This window comes from Ambystoma mexicanum, chromosome 13 (genome assembly GCF_040938575.1).
Source record: "Ambystoma mexicanum isolate Mex_15411 chromosome 13, UKY_AmexF1_1, whole genome shotgun sequence".
Classification (NCBI taxonomy): Eukaryota; Metazoa; Chordata; class Amphibia; order Caudata; family Ambystomatidae; genus Ambystoma; species Ambystoma mexicanum.
The window spans coordinates 400143330-400165810 of record NC_090938.1 but is presented as its reverse complement, the minus strand read 5'-3'; the positions used below and the strand labels follow the sequence as shown (position 1 = coordinate 400165810).

Sequence of the window (22481 nt, the reverse complement as noted above, 5' to 3'; positions counted from 1 at the left end):
CCCTCTTGCTGCACTGGCAGACAGCAACGGCCCCGAAATCATCCTCACTGCTTACGCCTAGCTCCTACACACTCTTAAACACCATGCCCCATTAAAAAACACACTACAGAAAAAGCCTATAACAAATAACTGGTTCACAGTGGAACTACTCAACCTCTTCAGACACAAATGGGCTCAAGAACACCTTTGGAGGAAGGACCCCTCCCCAACGCACAACAAAACCAACTGCAAAAACCTTGCCCTGAGCTAAAGCTACACCGCCACCAAGTCGATCCCACCATGACCACTACACCTGCCATCTCCCACATCTCACCTGCGGATGCCCAAACCATCATCCAGTGCCTTAAGCCCTCCAACTGTAAAGGAGATATCTGCCCCTCCCACATCATCAAGATGTACGCTGACCCCCCTTGCACCCATTATCACCAAATTCATAAATGCCTCTTTCGCCTCATGCTTGGTCCAGAAAGCTATCAAATAGACCTGTGTCACACTGCTTCTCAAAAAACCCTCCCTTTACCCTACCCTTCCCACCAACTACTGCCCCATCACAACAGTATCTTTCCTCTTTAAAATCCTTGATCGTACCGCCTACAACCGATTCCAAATCTTCCTGCAGACCCATAACCTCCTTGGCTCACGCCAATCTGGCTTTATACCCAGGCACAGCACCAAAGCTGCCCTCTTGGCCCTTATGATCGCCATCCTTCTCCTACTTGACCTCTCCGCTGCCTTTGATCTGGTTGACCACGACATCCTCTGTCAACACCTTACTTCTAAATTCAACCTCTTCAGAGAAGCTGCCAGCTGGGTCCACTCCTTTATCAGCGACCACACACTCTGAGGCAACAGACCCTATCCCTGTTTCCTATGGGGCACCACAAGGCTTGTGCTTGTCACCCACACTTTATAACATGTACACTAAGCCCCTTTTTGACCACCTCGACAACCTGGAAATTCCCTACACCATCTTCGCTGACAACACCCAAGTTCTACTGAAACTCACTGGAAACCACACCACAAACTCTGACAACATTATCCGGGTCTACAGCATCATCCAAGCTTGGATGGCAGACCACCATCTCTGCTTGAATGATGATGAAACTGAGCTTCTCATTGTAGGCTCACTGCATCGGCTCAAACATTTGGACCCAGACTTTGCCTCTTTTAATGTTGTCTCTAGCCATGTGACAACTCTGGGCATATACCTAGATTCTGAGCTTTCCTTGCAAAAACATGTCAAGGCCCTTTCCTCCTCAGCAGCATACTCTGTCACACACATTAAACTCAGTAGGACGTTTTTGTCCTCAGACAACTGCCTCACACTAGCTAGAGCCATCATTCGAAGCACATTGGATTATTGCGACGCCATTCTCCCTGGCACCTCTACCAAAAACATAATCAAACTTCAACTTATCCAAAATAACTCACTTCGGGCTGCTTGGGGCTTAAAGCGGACAGACCACATTTCACAAGCAAGACGTGAGGCACACTGGCTGCCCATCAAAGCCTGCATTGGGTCTAAAATCCTATCTATTACTCACTCATGCATACACAACACTGCACCTACCTTCCTAAACCAACGCATCTCTAAAAGTGCCAAACCATGCTGCCTGCGCTCATCCACAACCATGGCCTTAGGCCACACCTAATACAACAGAAAACGCTGGTGGCACTAGCTTCACTGTTACATCCCCATGCTCTGGAATGCCCTTCCTCCTTGCATCCAAGATGAACCATCTTACCCTGTTTTTAGAAAAATACTGAAAAATACTTTTCCACAAATTTGCATAAATCCTTTCGTAACCTACCATGCTATGACTGTACTGTATCGCTTTCTTTTAAATGATGCCTCTGGGTCTGGGCGCTATCAACAAATTAAATAAATGTACAACAAACAACAAGTATCCCTGCTCTATTCCCAAAAACTCTGCAGAAGTGCTTCAACAAACTTTCCTACAGCCAGTGTTCTTATGTCATTCCCCCTAGATCAGTCGGTGCACCTCTGTGTTTCTTTAAATCTCCACCGCAGACACTGTCACCATTCACTAAAATGGCTCATAGCCAACACTCTTACACATTTCCTGGCGCTCCGTCTGCACTCCTGAGTAGCAACACAGGTTATACATTAGAGCTCAAATGCTGCTTTTCATGGTCAAAGCTCCAGGACCATTCACACCAACACCGTCACATTTAGCTGCCCTACACCTATTCTTTACAGCTTCCCCGCATCCAGAATCCTAACACCACACCATTCTCTGGAGTGTCCTCTCATGCCCTCCAATGCATTCCTATAGCCAGCACCCAGGTACAATGTTGTACAGCTTCCCAAAGTCAGGCTCAATGCACCATTGGGGGAAGATTTACCCGTAAAAGTAGTTACACATCATGATTTCTTACTTATTAATCGCCATAAATGTGATTGTTTCTTCCCATAAGAGAAATATCGCTTTCCCATAAAGCCAATCTTTAAATACTTATTGACCTTTGAAGGACTTTTTTTCCCCAACAAACCAAAACGTGTGTATATATATAATATATATATATAACATGCATTACTCACCGTAATAGCATTTCTGATGATTGTATCTGCTTAGATTCACATGCTGCACATATAGTCTGACATCTAGTGGAAATCGCGGAGCATTGCATCTTTCTTTCAAAGATCGAAAGGGGACCTCGACATGGACGTGACTGTAACACTATCCCTAACGTGACGTGTAATGTGTCCAAAATCCCTCACGCGTCGAGGTCCCTCTGGTTGTGTTTTTCTGCCGCGAGGGAGCCTTATAGTCAGCGTGAGCGAGTACAGAATAGAGAAGGTTTAAGAAGTCTATGTTCCTTCTACTCCACGAGGGGAGAAAGGGTGGGTGCATGTGAATCTAAGTAGAAACAATCATCAGAAATGCTATTACGGTGAGTAATCCATGTCTTCTGATGCTTGTGAATCTGTTTAGAATCACGTGCTGTGCATAAACCAGCGAGCATACCCAGAGATGGTGGTGAGATGTGAGAAGGAACAGTAGCAAAGAGATGTCTTAGCACCGCTTGTCCCACCTGAGAATCAGACCTAGAGTGTGTATCTAGGCAGTAGTGTTGTGTAAAGGTGTGTACAGAACTCCAGGTTGCTGCTTTGCAAATGGAATCAAGAGGAACATTTGCAATGAATGCTATGGTAGCCCCTGTGCCCCGACTAGAATTTGCTCTTGGCAAGAGTGTAACACAGTTTACGATCCACTCGGAGATAGCTGATTTAGAGACAGGGTCCCCTTCTCTACCAGCTGCCACTGAGAAATGTAACAAAACATTTCCCTGGAAGGACTCGCACCAGGTGTGCAACCTCTACCTTCGTGGTAATTCAGGTACTAAACGCGCATGAATTCACAACTTGCTAGGTGTCCTGCTCCAGTAGAAAGCCAGGCCAGAAAAGAGTGCTAAAGATGCTGTGTCTTGGAGATTGACATTTCAGGGACAAAACCCTCCATATAAAACAGCCTTCCGCCGCTCAATTGGCAGTTCTCATGTGTTTAGGCCAAACTGTAGTGTAATGGCATTAGCAGGTGGACAAGAGGACGATTGTGTGGGAAGTACCTAAATCATCATGAACATAACATTTCATCATTCTTGCATCCAGACACACGCCATCCTAACTTGTTTGACAGGTTACACAGAACATATATAATGAAGAGGAGGTGGGAGCATACACTAGGTGCCTTCAAGCAACAAATGCTACACAATACCTCCTAGTCAAGAGGCATCTCGTCTGGAAGAAACACCAAGGGAATTGTGCTTGCAAAGCAACTGGTTGAGTAGCCCAGGTGGTCGTACTACAGATCTCTGTAATGGGCACATTAGTATCTTTTGGAAGGTAGAGATGCCTTTGATCTGGTTGAATGTGTATATAGGCTATTGGGAACAAAATAAATATGCAAAGTATATGCTTTTGAAATAAAAGATAGCATCCACCTGTCGATACTGGCTCTGGTGCTTGCTTGAAAGTTCTATCAAATACTACTTTGCAAGAGGCTCTGTCCCTGTTCTGAGGGACGTTCCAAGAGTACAGCATGTGAATCTATGAAAGATACTAATGTTGGAGAAATAGGGAAAGGTAAGTAACTAAAACTTCTGCAGCATTGGATCTTTCTTAGATTCCTATGCTTGAATAGAATATGAAGCAGTGAAGCATGCTGTGTCCATGACACCACAGTTGAGGTTATAGCTCTACATTAAAAGAGTATTTAGACTGTAAGCATGCTAGGTAACCATGGAAGGGAAGCAGGGATACATAGGCTGCTCCTACCTTACGCAAATAGGTGTCGGAGGACCGCCTCTATGATGGATAACTCCATTCCAGTGTCTTCCACCAGGCAGTAATGCTTGGCAAACGTATGGAGCGTGCTCCAGGTGGCCACTCCACATGTCTTATGGCCACCCCTGCTTGAAAAGCCACCAACGCTGCCCTCTGGTGGAGTGTGCGGTTGGTGGAGTAAGGAGCGGGTCACTTCTTGATTGGGGGCAGTGGCTGATGCAATTTGCTACCCAACGCCAGAGGACTTGTTTTGAAATGCATTGTCCTTTGTTGCGACCTGAGAATTCCACGAAGAGTCTGGTAGAAGAACGAAAGACCTTTGATTTGCTGTATATAGAACTTCAATGCCCACGAGATATCTAAGGAGTGGAGGGCGCGTTCAGCTGTTGAATGATTGCTGAACGTGCGTAGTACTGTACGTTCTGACAGTGTCATGTCAGAGACTAGCTTGGGAATGAATTTAGGATGTGGTCTTGGAAGCGATCCTTCTGGAAAATAGTGAAAGGTGATTCTGTAGAAAGGGCTTGAAGCTCTCCAATTGGCATAGCAGACATGGCTACTGAAAAAGCGACCTTCCAGTACAAGAAGTGTAAGTCGCACTGATGGATAGGTTCATAAGGTGCCACCATTAACGCAGACAACAGTGTATTGAGACTCCAAGACGGTACTGGTTTGTGCACGCTGGGGAAAGTGCTTAACAGACCCTTGAAGACTTTAACTGCTGGGTCAGAAATGATTGAGGTATGGTGCAGTCTTGTGTTGTACGCTGATATGGCGGATAGATGCACTTTAATGTATGATTGAGATAATCCTCTCTTTGGTAGGATAAGAAGATGGGTTAATACCTGTTCTACTGATAATGCTAGTGGATCGGTGTGCGATGTTGCCCACCATGCGTTAAAGCATGCCCATTTTTTGGGCATAGGTGGAGTGTGTGGATTGTGCTCTGGATGCTTTGATAATGTCCCATCATTCTGCAGTTAGAGAAGAGTTCTGTAACTTTCGCTGTCCAGGAACCAGCCCTTGAGGGAGAGGCTGACTGGATTGTGATGAAGTATTTTGCCCTTGTGTTGAGTTAAGACGTTGGTGTAGTCTGAGGCGAAGGAGAAATTATTTACCGTAATTATCTTTCTATGGATTATTCTCCCACAGATTCCTCATCTGATCGATATCCTCATCCAGCTCTGCTGCTCGGAAACTTTTGACAGAGGGCGTAGTGGACTTTGACTCGGCCGTCGATCTGTCTTGCTCGGTCGTCGGCTCCGGACGTGACAGCATATATACCACAACACTATGCCCCATACCTCAGTTCCCCCTTTTTTCCTCCGTGCTTGAACGCTGCAGAGGAAAACAATGGGAGACCAGACTAACCAGCATGCAAAAACTTGATAAAGGGAAAAATTCACAGAGGGGAAAACAGTTTGGAATAAAGATTTTTTTAAAGGTAACCAAACGACTAGCCAGGTAGGAGCAGTCACCGCCGAGTCATCACCAGGCGTTTCTTCGCTTAGATAGGTGCACCAGTCCATAAGAACTTTCTAAGCGGGGAATAGAAGAGAGGGGACAAAGAGGAATCTGCAGGAGAAGAATCCATAGAAATATCATTACAGTAAGTCATTTCTCCTTCAATGGATTGCTTTTCTCCCGCAGATTCCTCATCTGAAAGACTCCCCAAGCAGTTGGGATCACGGAGGTGGGCAGAAAGTGTTACAGTAGCAGATTTTGCAGCACTGCCCTACCAAAACCAGCGTCAGCCCTGCGGGCACCATCCAGACAATAATGCCTTTGTAATGTCGTAGAAGCCGAGACTCCTCTTGTTGAGTATGCCCTGATGTGGGAAGGATGCTCTTTACCTGCTGATTGGTAGCACTCAGCGATGGAAAGAATAATCCATTGCAATAGTCTGTTTTGTTATGGGTAGACCTTTGTGAGACAAAGAATGGGCTACAAACGACTGATCCGATTTCTGAAACTCGGACATCCTAGCGACATAAAAGCTCAAAGCTCTTTTGGGGTCTAAGCGATGGAACGGCTTCTCCTCCTTAGAGAGATGTGGTGTAGGGTAGAAAACCCATAGGTCTATCGACTGAGAAAGGTGCAACTCAGATACCACCTTAGGAAGAAAGCCAGATCTTACTTTAAGGGAAACCTTTCCCTGAAAGAATCTTAAGAACAGGGGCTTGCAACACAAGGCCTGAAGCTCGTTAAATCTCCTGGCTGATGTAATAGCAACCAAAAACGTTGTCTTCAATGATAGCAGCTGTAATGAAAAGGAATGCATGGGCTCAAAGGGAGCTGCCATCAAAAACATTAGAACTAGATTCAAATCCCAGTCTGGGACAACAAAGGGAGTTGGTGGAAACCTATTTACAAGGCCCTTCAAGAATTGGGCCATAACCGGGATCATAAAGCGCAGGGACCTTTTAAACACAGACAAGGCTGCCAAACAGCCTTTGACTGCGGGGACTGCCTGCAGTGGCCAGTGACAGAAGGAACTCCATCAATGCAGTGGTGAGGCAAGAGATGGGGCAATCTCACGCTCCCTGTACCGCGCCTCAAATCTTCTCCACCGACATGCATTCAAGAACCTTGTGGACTGTCTGTGTGCAGCCAGCAACACCTCAAGCACTTCGTTAGAGAGGTCCCAGTAATAATACCTCCTCACAAGAGCCAAGTATGTAGGTTGAGGGACTCTGGGTTCGGTGAAGCACCTGACCTTCCGACTGGGTCAGGAGATCCGAGGCAACCGGTGAGGTAGACAGATGGTAAAGTAACTACAAATTGGAGTTTGGACAGATGGTCAGATCCAAGTGGTCAGAGTACTAAGTTCTCTTTGCCCAGTCCGGGGCGATCAAGATCATGGTTGCACAAAACCTCTTTAACCTTCTGAGAACCCATGGATGACGGGAACCGGAGGTAAGGCGTAGTGGAGAGGGAGGTCCAATCCACCAGAAATGTGTCCCCCAGTGCGGCCTTTGCTGGGACTTTCTGTTGGACTCTGTTGCAAACAGATCCACTAATGTGGTACCCCAGCGACAATCTACTCTAGGGCTTTCTGGCACACTTCCCACTCGTGTGAGACGGTGCTCTGCCTGCTCAGAGCATCCGCCAAGCAGTTCTCTGTCACCACCAGAGGAACTGCAGAGACTGAGATTTGGTTCTCCAGCAACCAGAACCACAGCTGTGTCGCCTCTCTGCAGAGGGGGAAGAGAGTGCACAGCACACAGGTTGTTCAGGTAGTGCATAGCCACTGTGTTGTCCATCAGAATATGGTTCCCCTTGAGAGAGAGGGCAACCTGATGGCTCGCAACTCCAGCCTATTGATGTGCCACCTGGCTTCCATCGCTGACCAAAGGCCGCTCACCTGCAAGTCCTCGCAATGAGCACCCCAAGTCTTCAGAGAAGCATCCGTGACCACTCGGGCCGGAGGCCATGGAGGCCAGAAGGATTCACCTGCCATGATATGAGATTGTTGTCATCGGTCCATGAGCTGAGGTCGTCCACCACTGACCTGGACACCTTGATGGAATCTGTGAGGGCTCTGAGGTACTGCGACCACTGACTTCTTAGAATCCACTGAAGGGATCTCATGCGTAGCCTGGCCTCTGCCACTAGAAAAATACAGGAGGCCATGAGACCTAAGAGGCGGAGGAAGGAAGCCGCTGGTAAGGTGGCGTGGTTGCCAAACAAGTCCACCATCTATGCTGTGCTGTTGGCTCTCTTTTCTGGAGGGAAAGCCTTCCCTACCTGAGTATCTAGGATTGCTCCGATGAACTGGAGCCTCTGGACTGGTGTAACTTGTGACTTCAAGTTCAGGGAGAAGCCCAGCTTGTGCAGTAGCAAACAGGTATACTCCAGATGAGAGGAGACCTGTCCTGCTCACTTCCCTCGGATCAGCCAGTTGTCCAGGTAAGGATATACATGGACCCTGGATCTCCTGACATGAGCCGCAACTATCGCCATGAACGTGTTGAAGACCCTTGGGGCAGAGATCAACCCAAAGGGAAGTACTTTGAACTGATAAAGCTTGTCCCCTAGGAGGAACAGGAACTTCCTGTGCTTTTGATGTACTGGCAGATGGAAATAAGCATCCTGCAGATCTATTGACACCAGCCAGTTCTGAAGCTCGAGAGTGTGGAGAATTTCTCTCAAGGTCACCATCCTGAATTTGTCCTTCCTCAGGAACTTGTTCAAGGCCCTGAGGTTCAGAATGGGACGGACACCTCCTCCCTTCTTGGGAACCAGGAAATAACGGGAATACCAACACAATCCTCTCTGCTCGGGAGGTACCTCTTCCACGGCAACCTACAACAGGGCTCTCAGTTCTTCCTGGAGCTCCTGTCCCGGTTGGATTGGAGGAGGTGGGGGTCTGTCAGGTGGGGTTGTCTGCCGTTTTTAAGAAAACCTCCAAATGAGATATAGAGTCCAGGCATCAAAGGGAATCTCTTGCCACTGGGGCCAATGCCCTGCCAACCTTCCACCAACCGGTAAGTCGTGGAAAGGGAAATCAAAGTGGCTTCAAGGGCTGAGCCGCCACTGCTTGCTGGCCTCTACAAGCCCCTCTGACGCTTCCGGAGTGAGAGAAAAGCCTCTGCGCATGCCTGCGGGAGCTGCGCGTTCCTGCTGTAAGGCACATAGCGCCTGTAGCCTCTGCCTCTAGAGGCAAAGCTGACTGCAAGTCTGGCCGGCTGCGCAGCTAGGCCCAGCAATTTTGCAGATAATTTTGACTCTTTAAACCTTTCCAACGAGCCATCATCCTTCTGGCCAAAAAGGAATTCTCCTTCGAAAGGCATGTCCAGTAGCCTATTTTGGACATTCAGAGAGAAGGCAGATATTTTGAGATATGCTCGTCTCCTCAAGACTACCGCCAATCCCATCGAACGACCCACGCAGTTGGCCATTGACAGGTCAGTTTGCATGGAATGCCTGGCCACCTCCTTCACATCTTCCACCAACTGTTTAAATCCATCCCGCATTTCACCTTCTGGATCATATTGAGCCGTGTGCTCAATAGCTTTCCATAAACCAAACGAGTATTTTGCAAAACCACAAGCTACACTGGTGGCTTTCAACGCCATGATGCCAGACGTAAAGACCTTCTTGGGCATTGCATCTAACCTCTTACCTTCTCTATCTGGGGGCAGGTCTGACGCAGATTGTGGCCGCCTGCACCACAAGCCCTTCCGGAGGAGGGTGAGAAGCCAGAAATGCTGGGTCTCTTCTCGCTGGCCTATACTCCCCGTAAATGTAGAGTTGGCCGGGGGATTGGAACAGGGATGCTGCCACTAGGAGGCTAGGTGATCACCAATTGCCGGATTGAGTGGTATGTTATGCTCAGTCACAGGACGCTTGTCCAATATGTCCGTCAGCTCATAGCCCGGAGTAGGAACTGACGCTGACTTTAGACCTAGGGTGTTTACCACTCTTTCCACTAAGGTTCTGAATTTAGCATGGGTGTGTGTGTAGGGCTGATCTTGCTGGAGCTCTAAATCCGGAGACGTGTCCAGGCCGCTGGCCTCATGTAGACCTTGGGCCAGTACCAAGAGGTCTGCCTGTTTGTCGATAAAATTGACACCTCCTGCCCCAGTATATATAGGATCGATGTCCCCTTGATCATCGCCCTGGTCAGTGCTAAAAATCTACGTCATGCACTCGAAGAAGCCTGACCTGAAGAGTGGGACAAAGCATCAGTCGCCGACAACCGGCGCCGAAGGTCTATCTTTCGACATCGACGGAATAACTGTCCGCGTCGATTGGGGCTTGGGTACCACTGTGACCTTTGGAATGACAGCCTCTTGATGGCCTTGGGAAGGACTGGGCGTTGAGGGCTTCTGCGCCTTTTTTGGCATTGAACCCAAAGGCTTCTCTTATGTGTGTGAGGGGCCGGGAGTACCGAGCGCTGCTTCAGTCGCCCCGGCTTGTTGTTTGGGGGCGCAACTGCAGCAGCCTGCGTCTTAAACATAGCCAGCATCTGGCTCTTGAAATCTTCCCACTCCTCGAGTGGTCGGCCCAGCCGAGGGCTTACCTTTTTTCCAATGACGAGCTGGGCTCGCGTTGACGGTGGCACTTAATTTTCTTATGCGAGGAGGACGAGTGGCTCCTCGAATGTGACCGCTTTTGGGGCTTCCGTCGATGCCTTTCCTTCTCAGGGGTGGGCCCTTCAGTCTTGGCCCCGGAAGACCAGACTAATGACCGCACTGGAGATTTCGGAGACGGTCAGCCCAAAGCTAGTTTGGCGGCCCGCTCGCGTAAGGACTTCAAAAGCATTTTGGAGTATGACTCACATCCCTCTGTGCCGTGATCCTTCCCGAGACATAAGAGACAAATATCATGGGGGTCGCTCATCAACATTTTGGAATGGCAGTCGGTGCACCTCTTAAAGCCTGAAATCCGGGGAGTAGACATGTCGCGGTTGAGGTTTTAGAAAGATTTGACACATTTTTGTTAACAAAACAGTTGAGTTCCTCACAGAAGCATGTCGAGTGCACGGAAAAAAGGAACTGAGGTATGGGGCATAGTGACGTGGTATATCTAAGGCACCTGACATCCTGTCTGGAACTGACGCTCGAGCACCGAGCAAGACAGATCGACGGCTGAGTCGAGGTCCACTACGCCCCCCTGTTGAAAGTTTCCGAGCAGCAGAGCTGGATGAGGATTTCCATGAGGAATCTGCAGGAGAAAAGCAATCCATTGAATGAGAGTTTGAGACATTTGCAGTAGGGTCATATATCAAACCTGTCAAGCCCGTGCCGGGGCTATAAGTATCATCCAGCATGGTTCTTTCATCCTCTGCTGAACACATTCTATTAATGAGGTTGTGGGGCGGAGGGGGGGGCACCGTATAGGAATTTCCCAGTCGAATTCAGGGAGAATGTGTCCCCTAGAGAGTTCTCGGGGTACCTGGAGGCGAAGCGGAAGCACTTCTTGTTGTTGCGGGTGGCGAATAGATGGATCCTGGGTCTACCCCACTCGAGGAAGTCTCGATTGAATTCCTTGTCATCCAGTTCCCATTCGTGGGATGATGAGTAATCCCTGCTCAGTTTGTCTGCCAGGATGTTGTCTTTCCCTGCTAAATGTTTCACCCTCACTTGACTCTTGTGTTTGAGAGCCCAGCTCTATAGCTTCTGTGCTTCCAGTGATAGGGTTGCTGACCTCGTGCCTCCCTGCTTGTTGGTGTAGTGCATGGAGGTTGTATTGTCTGTCGGGACTGTGATGACGTGGCCTGCTAGTACTGGCTGGAAAGATTTCAAAGGCCAAAGTATGGCCCTGAGCTCCAGGATGTTGATGTGCAGGTGCTAGTCTTTCGGCAAACAATTGCCCCTTGCTTGCAGATCCCCCAGATGTGCGCCTCAGCCTGACAGGGATGCAACCGTCATGAGTATTAATGTTAATGTGGCTGTCTGAAACAACATGCCTTGATTCAGATGGTCTCCCTTGGCCCGCCAGTGCAGTGCTTTGTGGGGGGGGTGGGCGGGAGGTGTACTATGTCCTCCCATAAGCCATTGGCATGTGTCCATTGGTGGTCCAGTGCTTTTTGGATGGGCCACATCCGTATCCTGCAATTTGGAATTGGGTATATACAGGAGGACATCATGCCCAGAAGGGATTTGAACCAACGCACCGTGGACGATGTATTGTCGAGAAACCAAGCAACTAGCCCCAGCATTGCAGTTATCCTTTCTGATGACAGTCGCACCTTTGGGATGCACATGTCCAAATCCGCTCCCAGGAACATGGCGGTTTGAGCTGGTATGGGTGACGATTTCTGCTTTTTGATGGAAAAGCCCAGGTTTTGCAGCATAGTTGATGTTTGCGCTACTGCCGCTGCGGCTGCTGCTTTTGGAGAGTTTCCCTTTATTAGCCAGTCATCTAAATAAGGGAATACTTCTATCCCTGTCCGCCTGAGATGTGCTGCTACTGACGCTAAGCACTTTGTGAATATCCTTGGAGTTGACTTGTGACCGAAGGGAAGCACTCGGAATTGGAAGTGTGGTGCTCCTACGGAGAACCTGAGATACCGATACCGTCTGTGTGCCGGATGAATTGGAAAATGAAAATAGGCATCTTCTAGGTCTACGGTTGCCAGTAAGTAGTTTTTATTCAACCATGGGAGCACTAGTTGAAGGGACTTAATCTTGAATTGCATGCGCCTGATGTACTTGTTTAAGGCCCTTAGATCTAAAATTGAGCACCACTGACAATCTTTCTTCTTGATAAGGAAAAAGTGATACTAGAACCCTTTTCCCTTTTGATTTTTTTTTTGGGACCCGTTCTATTATGGCTGCTTTCCGTAGCAGCTTATCCACTTCTAACTTTAGCTGCTCTAGGAAGTGGGCCCTTCGAGATTGCAGAGGTCGACACGAAGGGTGCGGTAGAACTTTGATAGCGTTCCTTTTGCACCACTTGCAACACTCACTTGTCGAATGTTATTAGTTTCCAACGGTGTAGAGGTTGGCTTATCTGCTCTCTCAAAGGGGTGTTATATGGGGGGGGGGGGGTGCAGTTCTCTCACGTAAATTCTTTTTGTCTGTGCCGAGCCCTGGCTTGATCCCCCCACTTCTACCTCTTTGTGAGTGGTATTTGGTTGTAGATTGTTTGTATCTATTGCCCGTCTGGTAAGAAGTTAAGGACGATCCTTGTGTGGGGAAGGGTCTACCGTATCCTTTGTATCTTGCGGTGGAACCACGAAAGAAACGATTTGAACAGCTATCTTTATCCCTGAGCGAGCTTGTAGCTCTTGCAGTATCAGTGTCCGAGTTCATATACCCTTTAGGTGGTCGTCTATTTATTATTATTTTTTTTTACCGAACAGGTTTTGCTCATCGAATGGCATGTCTAGTATTTGGGCCTGTACCTTGGACCTGAAATTGGTGGCCTTCATCCATGCTTGTCTTCCAAGCACTGTACCATGAGCCATCTGTCTGAAACCGAATTGAGCCACATCTATTGCAGTGTCATATGGTCAGATGTGGCTTCCCCATTAGCAACAATGGCCTTTGCCTGCTCTTGGAACTCCGCAGGTAGGTGTTTGGTCAACTTAGACATTTTGTGCCATAGCTCCATGTCAAACCTAGCTGTCATAGCTAGCGAGTTGCCCATTCTAACTGTGGGTGATGCTGGCGAGGATACGTTCCTGCCTATAGCCTCAAGATTCCGACCTTCCTTGTCCAGGGGAGCTGTTAATGGTGAGGCTGAGTTTGGTACCTTTTTCTAGCTGTCACTGTTATGACAGAGTCTGGTTTCGGATGTCGTCTCAGGCACAATGGTGCAGTATCCAGTGCTTTATACTTCTACTCTGGGCAATCAAGTAGAGCCAGGGTAGATAGAGGAGTTGCCAAGATCTTCTCCCCTGCTTCCCATATTGTACCAAGTATTGGAATGGTAGTTACCATGCACCTGTGATTGTGCCTATGCTCATAGAGCACAGATTTCTTCTTTTCGCTAGACACCTGAATTTGAAAGAGCTTGGCTGATTCGTCTCTTATGATATGAACAAACACGACAACGTCAGGTTGTGACGTAACCGCCAGAGAGTCATGTTTTCTGATAATGTGAGTCCCACTCATCTCCGTCCTGATCTGTAGTACCCCTGGGAAGTTAGCCTTCTTCTGGCTCGTCATCATGAGTGTCTGGGTCTGAGAAGTCCCTAAAGGGGTCATTTCTAGTGTTTGGATCGTCCCGGTCTTTCTGCCAGTCTGATACTGACGCTGTGGACGGAGCTATATAGTCCCGGGACCTTGGTGGTGAAGGAGACCATCTCTGCTTTTGAGATCTACTGGTTGGAGATGTGTCTCGGCCTTGGCAGCAATGTACTGCGGGCTGACAGTTGTTTCTGGTTGCTACTCCCTGAAGGTGATCTATGTGGAAGTACTGAAGATGGCCTGCTCCGTAAAGATTGGTGCAGGGAGACACAGTGAATGCTCTGAGGTAACCTGCTCCGCCGTGGTGAATCTTCTCTTACTGTAGGTGATCGTCTCATCTGCAGAGGAGGAACACTTTCTTGTCTTGGCTGCGGTGGGGCTGCCGATCGAAGCTCTGTCACCTTTGAAATTCATCTATGATTCTCTGCATTGACTGCATGAGGGTCGAGTCAAATGGATCTGAGGTGTCCGCCATGGTAGGCTGCCAGTGTGGGCTTTGCTCCTTTGGCAAAGGTGGTTCTACTTCTTCCTCATTATCGGAGAACACCTCTTGAAGGATGAGATCTGGACGTTCAGCCATTTATGTAATTGGAGACAGGTGTCCAGCTGCCCCTAGGCTGCTTAGAATTGGTGCGCTCTTCTCTTGACCACCTGCTTTCTCTTGACCACCTGTTGTGGACAGAATAGATGTGTCAACGACTGTTGGCAAATTCTCACTTGTTTTAGATGTGTTTTGCCCCACGGACGGTGATGTTATCGACAAGCTGTTTCTGGGCATCTTCGTGGATGGGGTGTTCTTGGATGCCGTCTCCGTCGGCGGTGTGCCCGTCGTTAACGACTTCATGGACGAGCAATGCTTTGTGGATGATGACTGCTTTGCCGTTGACGAGTCCTTCATGGACAAAGCCTTAGTCGCTGATTAAGAAGTCTGGATTGCTGTCATCGACTAGTGCTTTCCGTCGACGTGCTCAGCGTTGACGGTCCGTCTGATTCTGGCAGCAGATGTCTGCTCGTGGACGATACTAAGGTTACGTTTGTAGGCAGTGTCGCCGTTGACAAATGTTTAAGGAGAATTTCCTTACCTTTTTTTTACTGCATTTGGCATCTGTGTGTTGACTTATGGACACTTTTGGAGGCACTCATATCACCCCTCTTCTTCATTTTATGAGGTGTAGAGTCTGCCCTCTCCACTGAAGAAGCTCTTCTTTTTGAAGCTTGCTTCCCAGCATGTTTGTGTGAAGTTGAAGGAACTGTTTTGGAGGACTCTTCATCTGAAGTCATGTGCCTGCTTTCCAGATGCCTCCTGTGTCTGGCCTGTAAAGTATTTTGTGTAAAAGACTGGTAGATCTTGTATGCCTTGATGTCATGAGGGTATAGGCAATAGATGCAGTATTTATGTGGATCCCTTATGAATTTGACCCTTTTTCCACCAGTGCTGCAGTCTCTTAATAGAGAAGTCTTCTCTTAAGTAGTCTAAATGACTGAATAAGCCATGAGGTACCTTGAGGGCACCGAACACAACGATTCTGAGGAGAAGAGAGAGAGTCTCCTGAACCCAGGAAAACTCAGAGAGGTAAAACAAACTTTCTCTAGTGATAATGTTCACAAAAGGATTGAACATTTTAAGATTTTACTGAAAAAGTCAAAGGAAGCTCAGCGAACTAAGATGGATTCACTTGTCTGAGTGCAGTGAAACATCTGAAGATGGCTGCCTGGGGTGGAACTTAAGCCATGCACCTCATTGGTTAGGGTCATAAAGGACCATAGTGAGGTGGAGGGACTACACAAGTGAATTCCTCGGCAGGAATTATTACCATTCTGTATTAATTTCTTATGGGATTTTTTTTATATATATATATATAATCATTTTAAATCGCTGAGGATTCCCAGTCTAACGACAAAGTATATTCAAGCACGTGAATCTATGAAAGAGCCAATGCTGGAGAAGTTCTACTTCCTCCAGTCTGTCACATCTTCTCTGTCTTTCCTCTGGGATGGGTTTTTGTACAATCTCTTTTCTTCCTACTTGCAAATGGTATGTTTTATTAAAGTGTTTATAATTTCATAGAACCCTGATTGGACATTTCCTTTATTTTGGGCTGTGATAGTGTGTTGTTTGCGTCACTACTGGTTCACCTTAACACCCTTTTTAGGAGTATAGCCTGCCCTCTGCCTGTGTTACCACAAAAGGTGAAGGAGGTAGATCTTTTTATTAATAATGTATTTAATGTGTTACAGTTTAGTTAATAAACTTTACACATAACATACAGCGACAATTAGACATATAATAATTCTGAGATCAAATAATATAGCATGACATAAGATGATAACACAACAAATAGCAATAGTTATCCACTTTTAGTAAAATGAGTAATAAAAGGATAGCAATCCTACCTAAAAAAAAATTATAAAATATGCCACCTTAACTAACGAAGAACCGAGAGTAAACATAAATAAGAACATGGATAAAAGTATCAAGACATTATCATTCTCATGACACACAGCAATCTGCAATGTTCCACAACCTATGTAGAGTCTAATATTTAGTAGGAACATAATGTTCAGATCTTGATGCCCAGTATTTGCTCAACCCTAAGCCATATATTGTAAAAAGCAGTCAGAACACTGATACTCTCCGAATTAATACAATGATGCCAAAATAATGAATCAGAAATTGTAGCCAGATCATGGGTATACTTTCCAATGTGGTGATGGATTACGTCTATCATACTTCCACATTGTGTTAGAACATGTTGAGCTGACTCCAGTGCATTGGTGTCACGACTCGCTCCCTTCGCTCCCGTTCCCGCCACTTGTGAGCATGTTTTGGGGTTTATTCCCTACTGGACATTTCCTCCGAACCTAATGCTACAGTGCTGTGATGAATTGGGAGCGCTAAAACCTTATTTTCCAAGTTACTTCCCTTCCGGATTCATTCCAGGTTTTTGGCAGCCAGCATGCTACTTTAATCAAATGACTATGCTTCCCAGAATGCCTGGCTCACTGCTTCACCTCCTCCCTTGCAGGACAAGGTTGGGTGGAGGATAGGCAACACCTGTGGCTCCAGGTGCAGCAGGCGGCACACCTGATGGGTGTGCTCGTTAAGCAGCTTTAAAAACCTCAGTTTGCTTCAGTCCAGCGCTGGTCATCGTTGCAGTGTTCCTGTTATGACTAGTCCCTTGTTCCTTGTTCCTGGCTTTTGTTCCTAGTTCCTGTTTCTTGTTCCTCCGCCCTGGATTTCAGATTCATGTGCTTAATTGATTTCTGCTTTCTGGATTTCCTTTTCTGTCTTCCTCTGTCTGCAGGCAGCCTTTCTCTGTGCTTTACCCTTTGATGCAGCCCAATTTGCCTGTGTTTTCTGTTTCTTTGATGCTGTCCTTTGCTACTGAAAAACTTGATGCATTAGTCTTTCCTTTTTTAGATTTAGTTTCCTGCCTTTTCTCCTTGGATGGGTGGGTAAGGTTTCCTTTTGTGATATCATTTTCCCTGCTCCTGATCCTTACTTCCTATTGGGATCCATGCCATGTTTTCCATTTCACTTCTGCATTTATTTCCCATTTGATTATTTAGGTGTGGGGTGCTGTTGTAACTAGTCCCTGTGTGAATGCCTTTTGTTTTCCTCACTATTTCTTTAATCACAATTCCTACTTGCTCCTTGACTTAGGTCTTAGGTATTTAGTTATCCTCCACCCATTGCTGTTATAGCCTTCTGGGTCCCTGTTTGATCAACTGGGTTCGTGGGTTTACTGACATTCAAGTGGTCTTTCCGGTTCTCGTGAGTACTGTTTCTAAGTTCCTTATTCAGTATCATCCAGAGTGTCCGCACACAGATCCTGTCCTTGCTTGCCCTTTACGTGGGCTTAGCGCTGTCAGTATCTGTAATAGCATAGTGGGTAAGGAGTTTGCCGACTTTCCTTTCAGTCAAAAGGAGGTTCTAAGTGCTTACCCCACATCCCTTTTCATATATAGGTATTTTTGTTTCACTCTATCTGCACTCCTGGGTTTTAGTATATATGAGTCGTGGTTCTTGTGTGCACGTTGTTTGATTCAAGGTTATTCACTGTGCGATTTTGTGCAAATTTCCCTTGCCATATTCGCTGCCTTTGTACTCACCTGATTAATCCTGACAATTGGCTACTTTGCACAGGCGGCAGGTACGTTGTTCCATAGGTAACTGCTCTCTTCTACCCGTGAGCAATAAGGTTGGGAGCTGATCAATTCTTAATAGGAGTATAAAGCGTCAGTCGTTTGGAAGGGCAAAGATTAAGGTAGTGTTGCGGTTTCATGAATGAATATAGCCTAAATTGCACAAATGTATAGCTTTTCAATGAACTGAGGTGGGCAAAGTTCTCCAGCCAATCCCACATTTCGACACGCTTATCAAGAGCATTCTGGACCTGCTTAGAGTTACCCCCTTCTCGCCAAGACCATCCTATGTCTGCAAGATATTTTGTCATTTTGACTGCAGGTGAGAGGGGATTTTGCTTCTTGCATAGTTCCTGATTGATTGTTATCAGCAGAGGATTCGTTGTACCACTACGCATTTTCAGGAATAGCCCAGACCTCTTTTTCATAACGATGGCTTTTAATGAAGGTATTCCCAGTTCCAAGCATATAATGGCCATTGGGATTCCTGGTGCTAAGCCCAAAACCCGCCGCCAAAATTTCCCCTCAATGACCTGAAGCCAGCTGAGATCTAGATCAAATAGCGCCTCTAGCCCATAGGTCATCATGGGGATAAATACTTGCAGATCGAGTTGGTGTGTGCCCCATAGCGTGAAACATCCTTGTTTGTTTGTAAAACTGGCAATTAAAGCTGTAACCTGCGCTGCGCACATGCTTCGGGAAAGTTTACATGCCTCATATTCCCCACTAGGCTCAAAATCTATACCTAAATAACGATATTGTGGTGCGTAGGGGATTATGATGTTGCCCACCATAAGGTTAACCCGAGATACTCATTTGCTGGTAAATCTCAGGACCTTAGTTTTATCAAGGTTAATGGTGAGACCGTTACATTTAGCATAATCCCACAGTGCCAAAGCTGATCTACACAGACCACTGATCGTATGATCGAAAATGACCAAGTCATCTGCGTATGCCAGAACAGGGAAGGCTGCCTCCCCAATTTTAGGAGGACAATTTGTAGCAGCCGTAATAACCACCGGTATATCGTGGACGTATAGATTATATATCAGAGGGGCAGTCACACAACCCTGTTTCACCCCCCTGTTCTGTTGCACTTTATCAGTCAGATGTCCCTCCTGATCTAATTTCAACCTGACTGAGGTGTTATAGTGCAACAGTCTAAGGTAATACAAGATGACAGCAGGGCAGCCTAGGGCGGTGAGTTTAGTCCATAGACGTTCTCTAGGGACCGTATCGAAGGCTGCTTTGAAATCGATGTATAAAGCATATAGCGGTGGTTCGTCCCTAGAGCGGGCCCTTGCTCTCAACAAATTCATCACCATAAGATTATGACTCGTCGAATAGCCTTTCCTGAATCCACATTGGAATCTGGACAAAATATCAGTCTCATCTACCCATGACTGGAGCTCCTCAAGCAACAGGGAGGCAAACAATTTGCCTGTTGTATCCAGCATGGAGAGTAGCCGATAATTGTTGGGATCTAATCGGTTACCCTTTTTAAATACGGGTATCAACACGGCCGTCTGCCAAGAGCTTGGTATTGATCCCTGCGCTATTATCTTCATGAACAGTATAGCCAACAGGCTCGCCCAAAATTCAGGCTGATTTTTGATGACTATGTTGGCTAGACCGTTAGGTCCCGGTGCTCTGGAGGATTTAAGAGTCATTATCTTGCTAATTATAGCCGTATAAGATATATCAAAGGGCTTAATGGGTGCCAAGGATATCTGGGGGCAAGTCTCCCCTCTCTGTAGTTTAGCGTGATGACCTTTTAAAAAATGTACCCATTCATCTGCTTTAATAGGGTTGACCAATTGGCCCTTGAGTTTCTCCCTGTCTTCACCAAGAAGTGACCAGATGCTACGCGTGTTTTTAGAGCAAATAATCTGCACTAGCTTCTGGTGAGCTAAGGTTTTTTCAGCATATCTTATATTTTTGATATTGACTTTGTATTTGTTTTTAATTTTCCTCACCATTACACCTAATTCTTCAGAAGGGCCAAGCTTTTTCTTGCGGATACACAGCTCCCTTCTCAGGTCCCTCTTGGCATCTCTAATCTTCTTGTTAAACTTGGGGAGCCCACCCTCTGATCTAATCATACTCCTAGTTGGAATCGTGGCATGTGTACGAGAGAAAGCCTTGATCCAGTTTTCTATTGATTCAATAGACATATCGTTGAAATTAGGTAAGTTGGGCCATTTGTCAATCTCAAGGGCTAATGTGGCCTGATTTATATTCTTGGCAGACAACCTTATGTTTGTACCTACTTTATTTACCTATACTGTGCCCATATTGCTCTTTTTAGGTGCTCTTTGTTGGATGTTTAATACGCATCGAAGTGCAGAATGATCACTCCATTTACTCGGTGCGACAATCATATATATATTCAACATCAAGCAGCATTTTAGGGCACATGAATATATAATCAAGTATACTACTGTACTGCCCATTAAACCAAATGTGTTTCCCAGGGTAGTCACTGATAGTGTAACCATTCAACATTTCCAGGTCCCAATCATCAAACAATTGGCGCCAACGCGGCCCCTCGATGTCAGTTTTAGTGTGAATCAATAGACGTTTCTCTCTTAGCTTAGGATTTTGTGGATGCATCCCTCCCTCAGCAGGCATGCGGCAATTGAAGTCGCCCACTACAATTATCGCTCTATTTCCAGGTAAAACTGACCAAGAGGCGAATTGCTCATGTAGGGCTTCTTGCAGTGGTTCACTTATCAAGGAGTGAGGAGGATTATATACATTTATTAATACAAATATTTCCCTTTTAACATTAGTACCATACTCAACCTCAACTGCCAGCAAATTATTGGATTGATTGCAAAGAATCCACCTCGAGGTCAAGGAGCTAGCCACCCTTATCAGAAGCCCTCCAAATCGTCTACCTTTCTCACCCCTTTTAGCAAAGGATTGATAGTTCGTATAACCACCAAATAAAAGGATGTCCATTGCCCATGTCTCTTGTAGGCATATTAGACTATGTTTAGCCACAAAGTTTACAGATCCCTACGTAGTCAGTAGATTTGTAAAACCTCTACAGTTCCAAGGTACCAATGATAGATTTCAGTGTTTAGGTAACACCTCAGGGAGAGATTCCGCTAGCCATTTTAGGACCAATTGGACATCTGTAACTTCCACTTTCTTTCCCTTAGGAATCAAGGGGAATGCCATCGAGTTAACTAACCCTCCTATTTCTTCGTATTCGACGCTGGGGTCAACTTCATCCAGATCTGCATCGATCTGAACATCCACGGCCCATAGCGCATCACAATATTTCCTGATCATCTGTGCAGTGGATAGAAACTTACAATGTAGGGCAGAAACACAGGGATTAAGGCCTTTTAGTGGCTCCACGAACTGGAAGTCATCAGACTTCAGGACACGTAGTTCTGGGACTGAATGTAGTCGGATTAGAAACTCAAATCGTGGTAGCCACCTGCGTTCGCCATTTTTATACAGGTTCTTGATCAAACAAATCCTGTTAGCTGTAAGATCACTCCTGGCCTTAGCTAACCTAGTGGGAAGATTACTTGCAGCGACAGAAGCTGGCTGGAATTGTGACAATATGTCAGGGCTCCTGGACTGTATTTCCTCCACCACTTGATCATCGTTCTCAAGTCGTTCCCATTCGTCTGCCTGTTCCTCTAATTCATCCATGGTTGGAATTCTTCCTTCCTCTGCACTCATGACCTCACTTACTGGTTGTTCCAGCTCTACCGGCAGATCTTTGTTCTTATCTTGATCAGTAATCAGCCAGCTAGACAAACGGCCTCCTCCCAAGCTAATCTTTTTCTTAGCTCTGGCTGCCCTTTTTTTAGCTTTCTTTGAGCGGCCACCAATGTTCGGCATATCTCCCTCTGTGGTACCCAGTGTCGGGTTTTTCCTGCTCTTTTAACACTTTCTTGGCCATTTTGCGTTGCTTACGGGAGTAAAAGACCACCTTGCTCTGATCCATGATTACTGAGGCTTCATTATCTGATGTAATATTTATCTCCTCAGCCATAACAATGGCTTCAGATAATTGATTTCCGCCGCTGCTTCCTTATTTTCTTCTTCTGCCCGGGTAGAGGTCAATGAGTTAGTGTTTGTAAGAATGCGCACTGTCATTTGGAGCAATATTTTGAGAGCAAATTGAAGAGAAGCCACAGAGGACTGAATCTCTGCCAATTCCTTTGCCCCAGGGAACAAGGTGGAAAGATCTCCTTCCTCCAAATTAGGCGCATCCTCCATTGGGACCATTACCATGTTTGGGGAAGCGGACAATCTACTCATACGAACCAGGTGGCCCACCGCATTGACTGGTGAAGACAAAGGGTTATTATTCTGAGGCAGGCATTTATCTCCAGATAGCCTAGGAATCTAAGGGGTCA

General features: G+C 46.5%; 1 protein-coding gene across 2 annotated transcripts in view; it reads right to left on the bottom strand.

Annotated features, from left to right (window-relative positions):
- GMPR2 (guanosine monophosphate reductase 2) overlaps positions 1-22481 on the bottom strand; it is a 403297-nt gene that overhangs the window by 7436 nt on the left and 373380 nt on the right. The window lies entirely within an intron of this gene.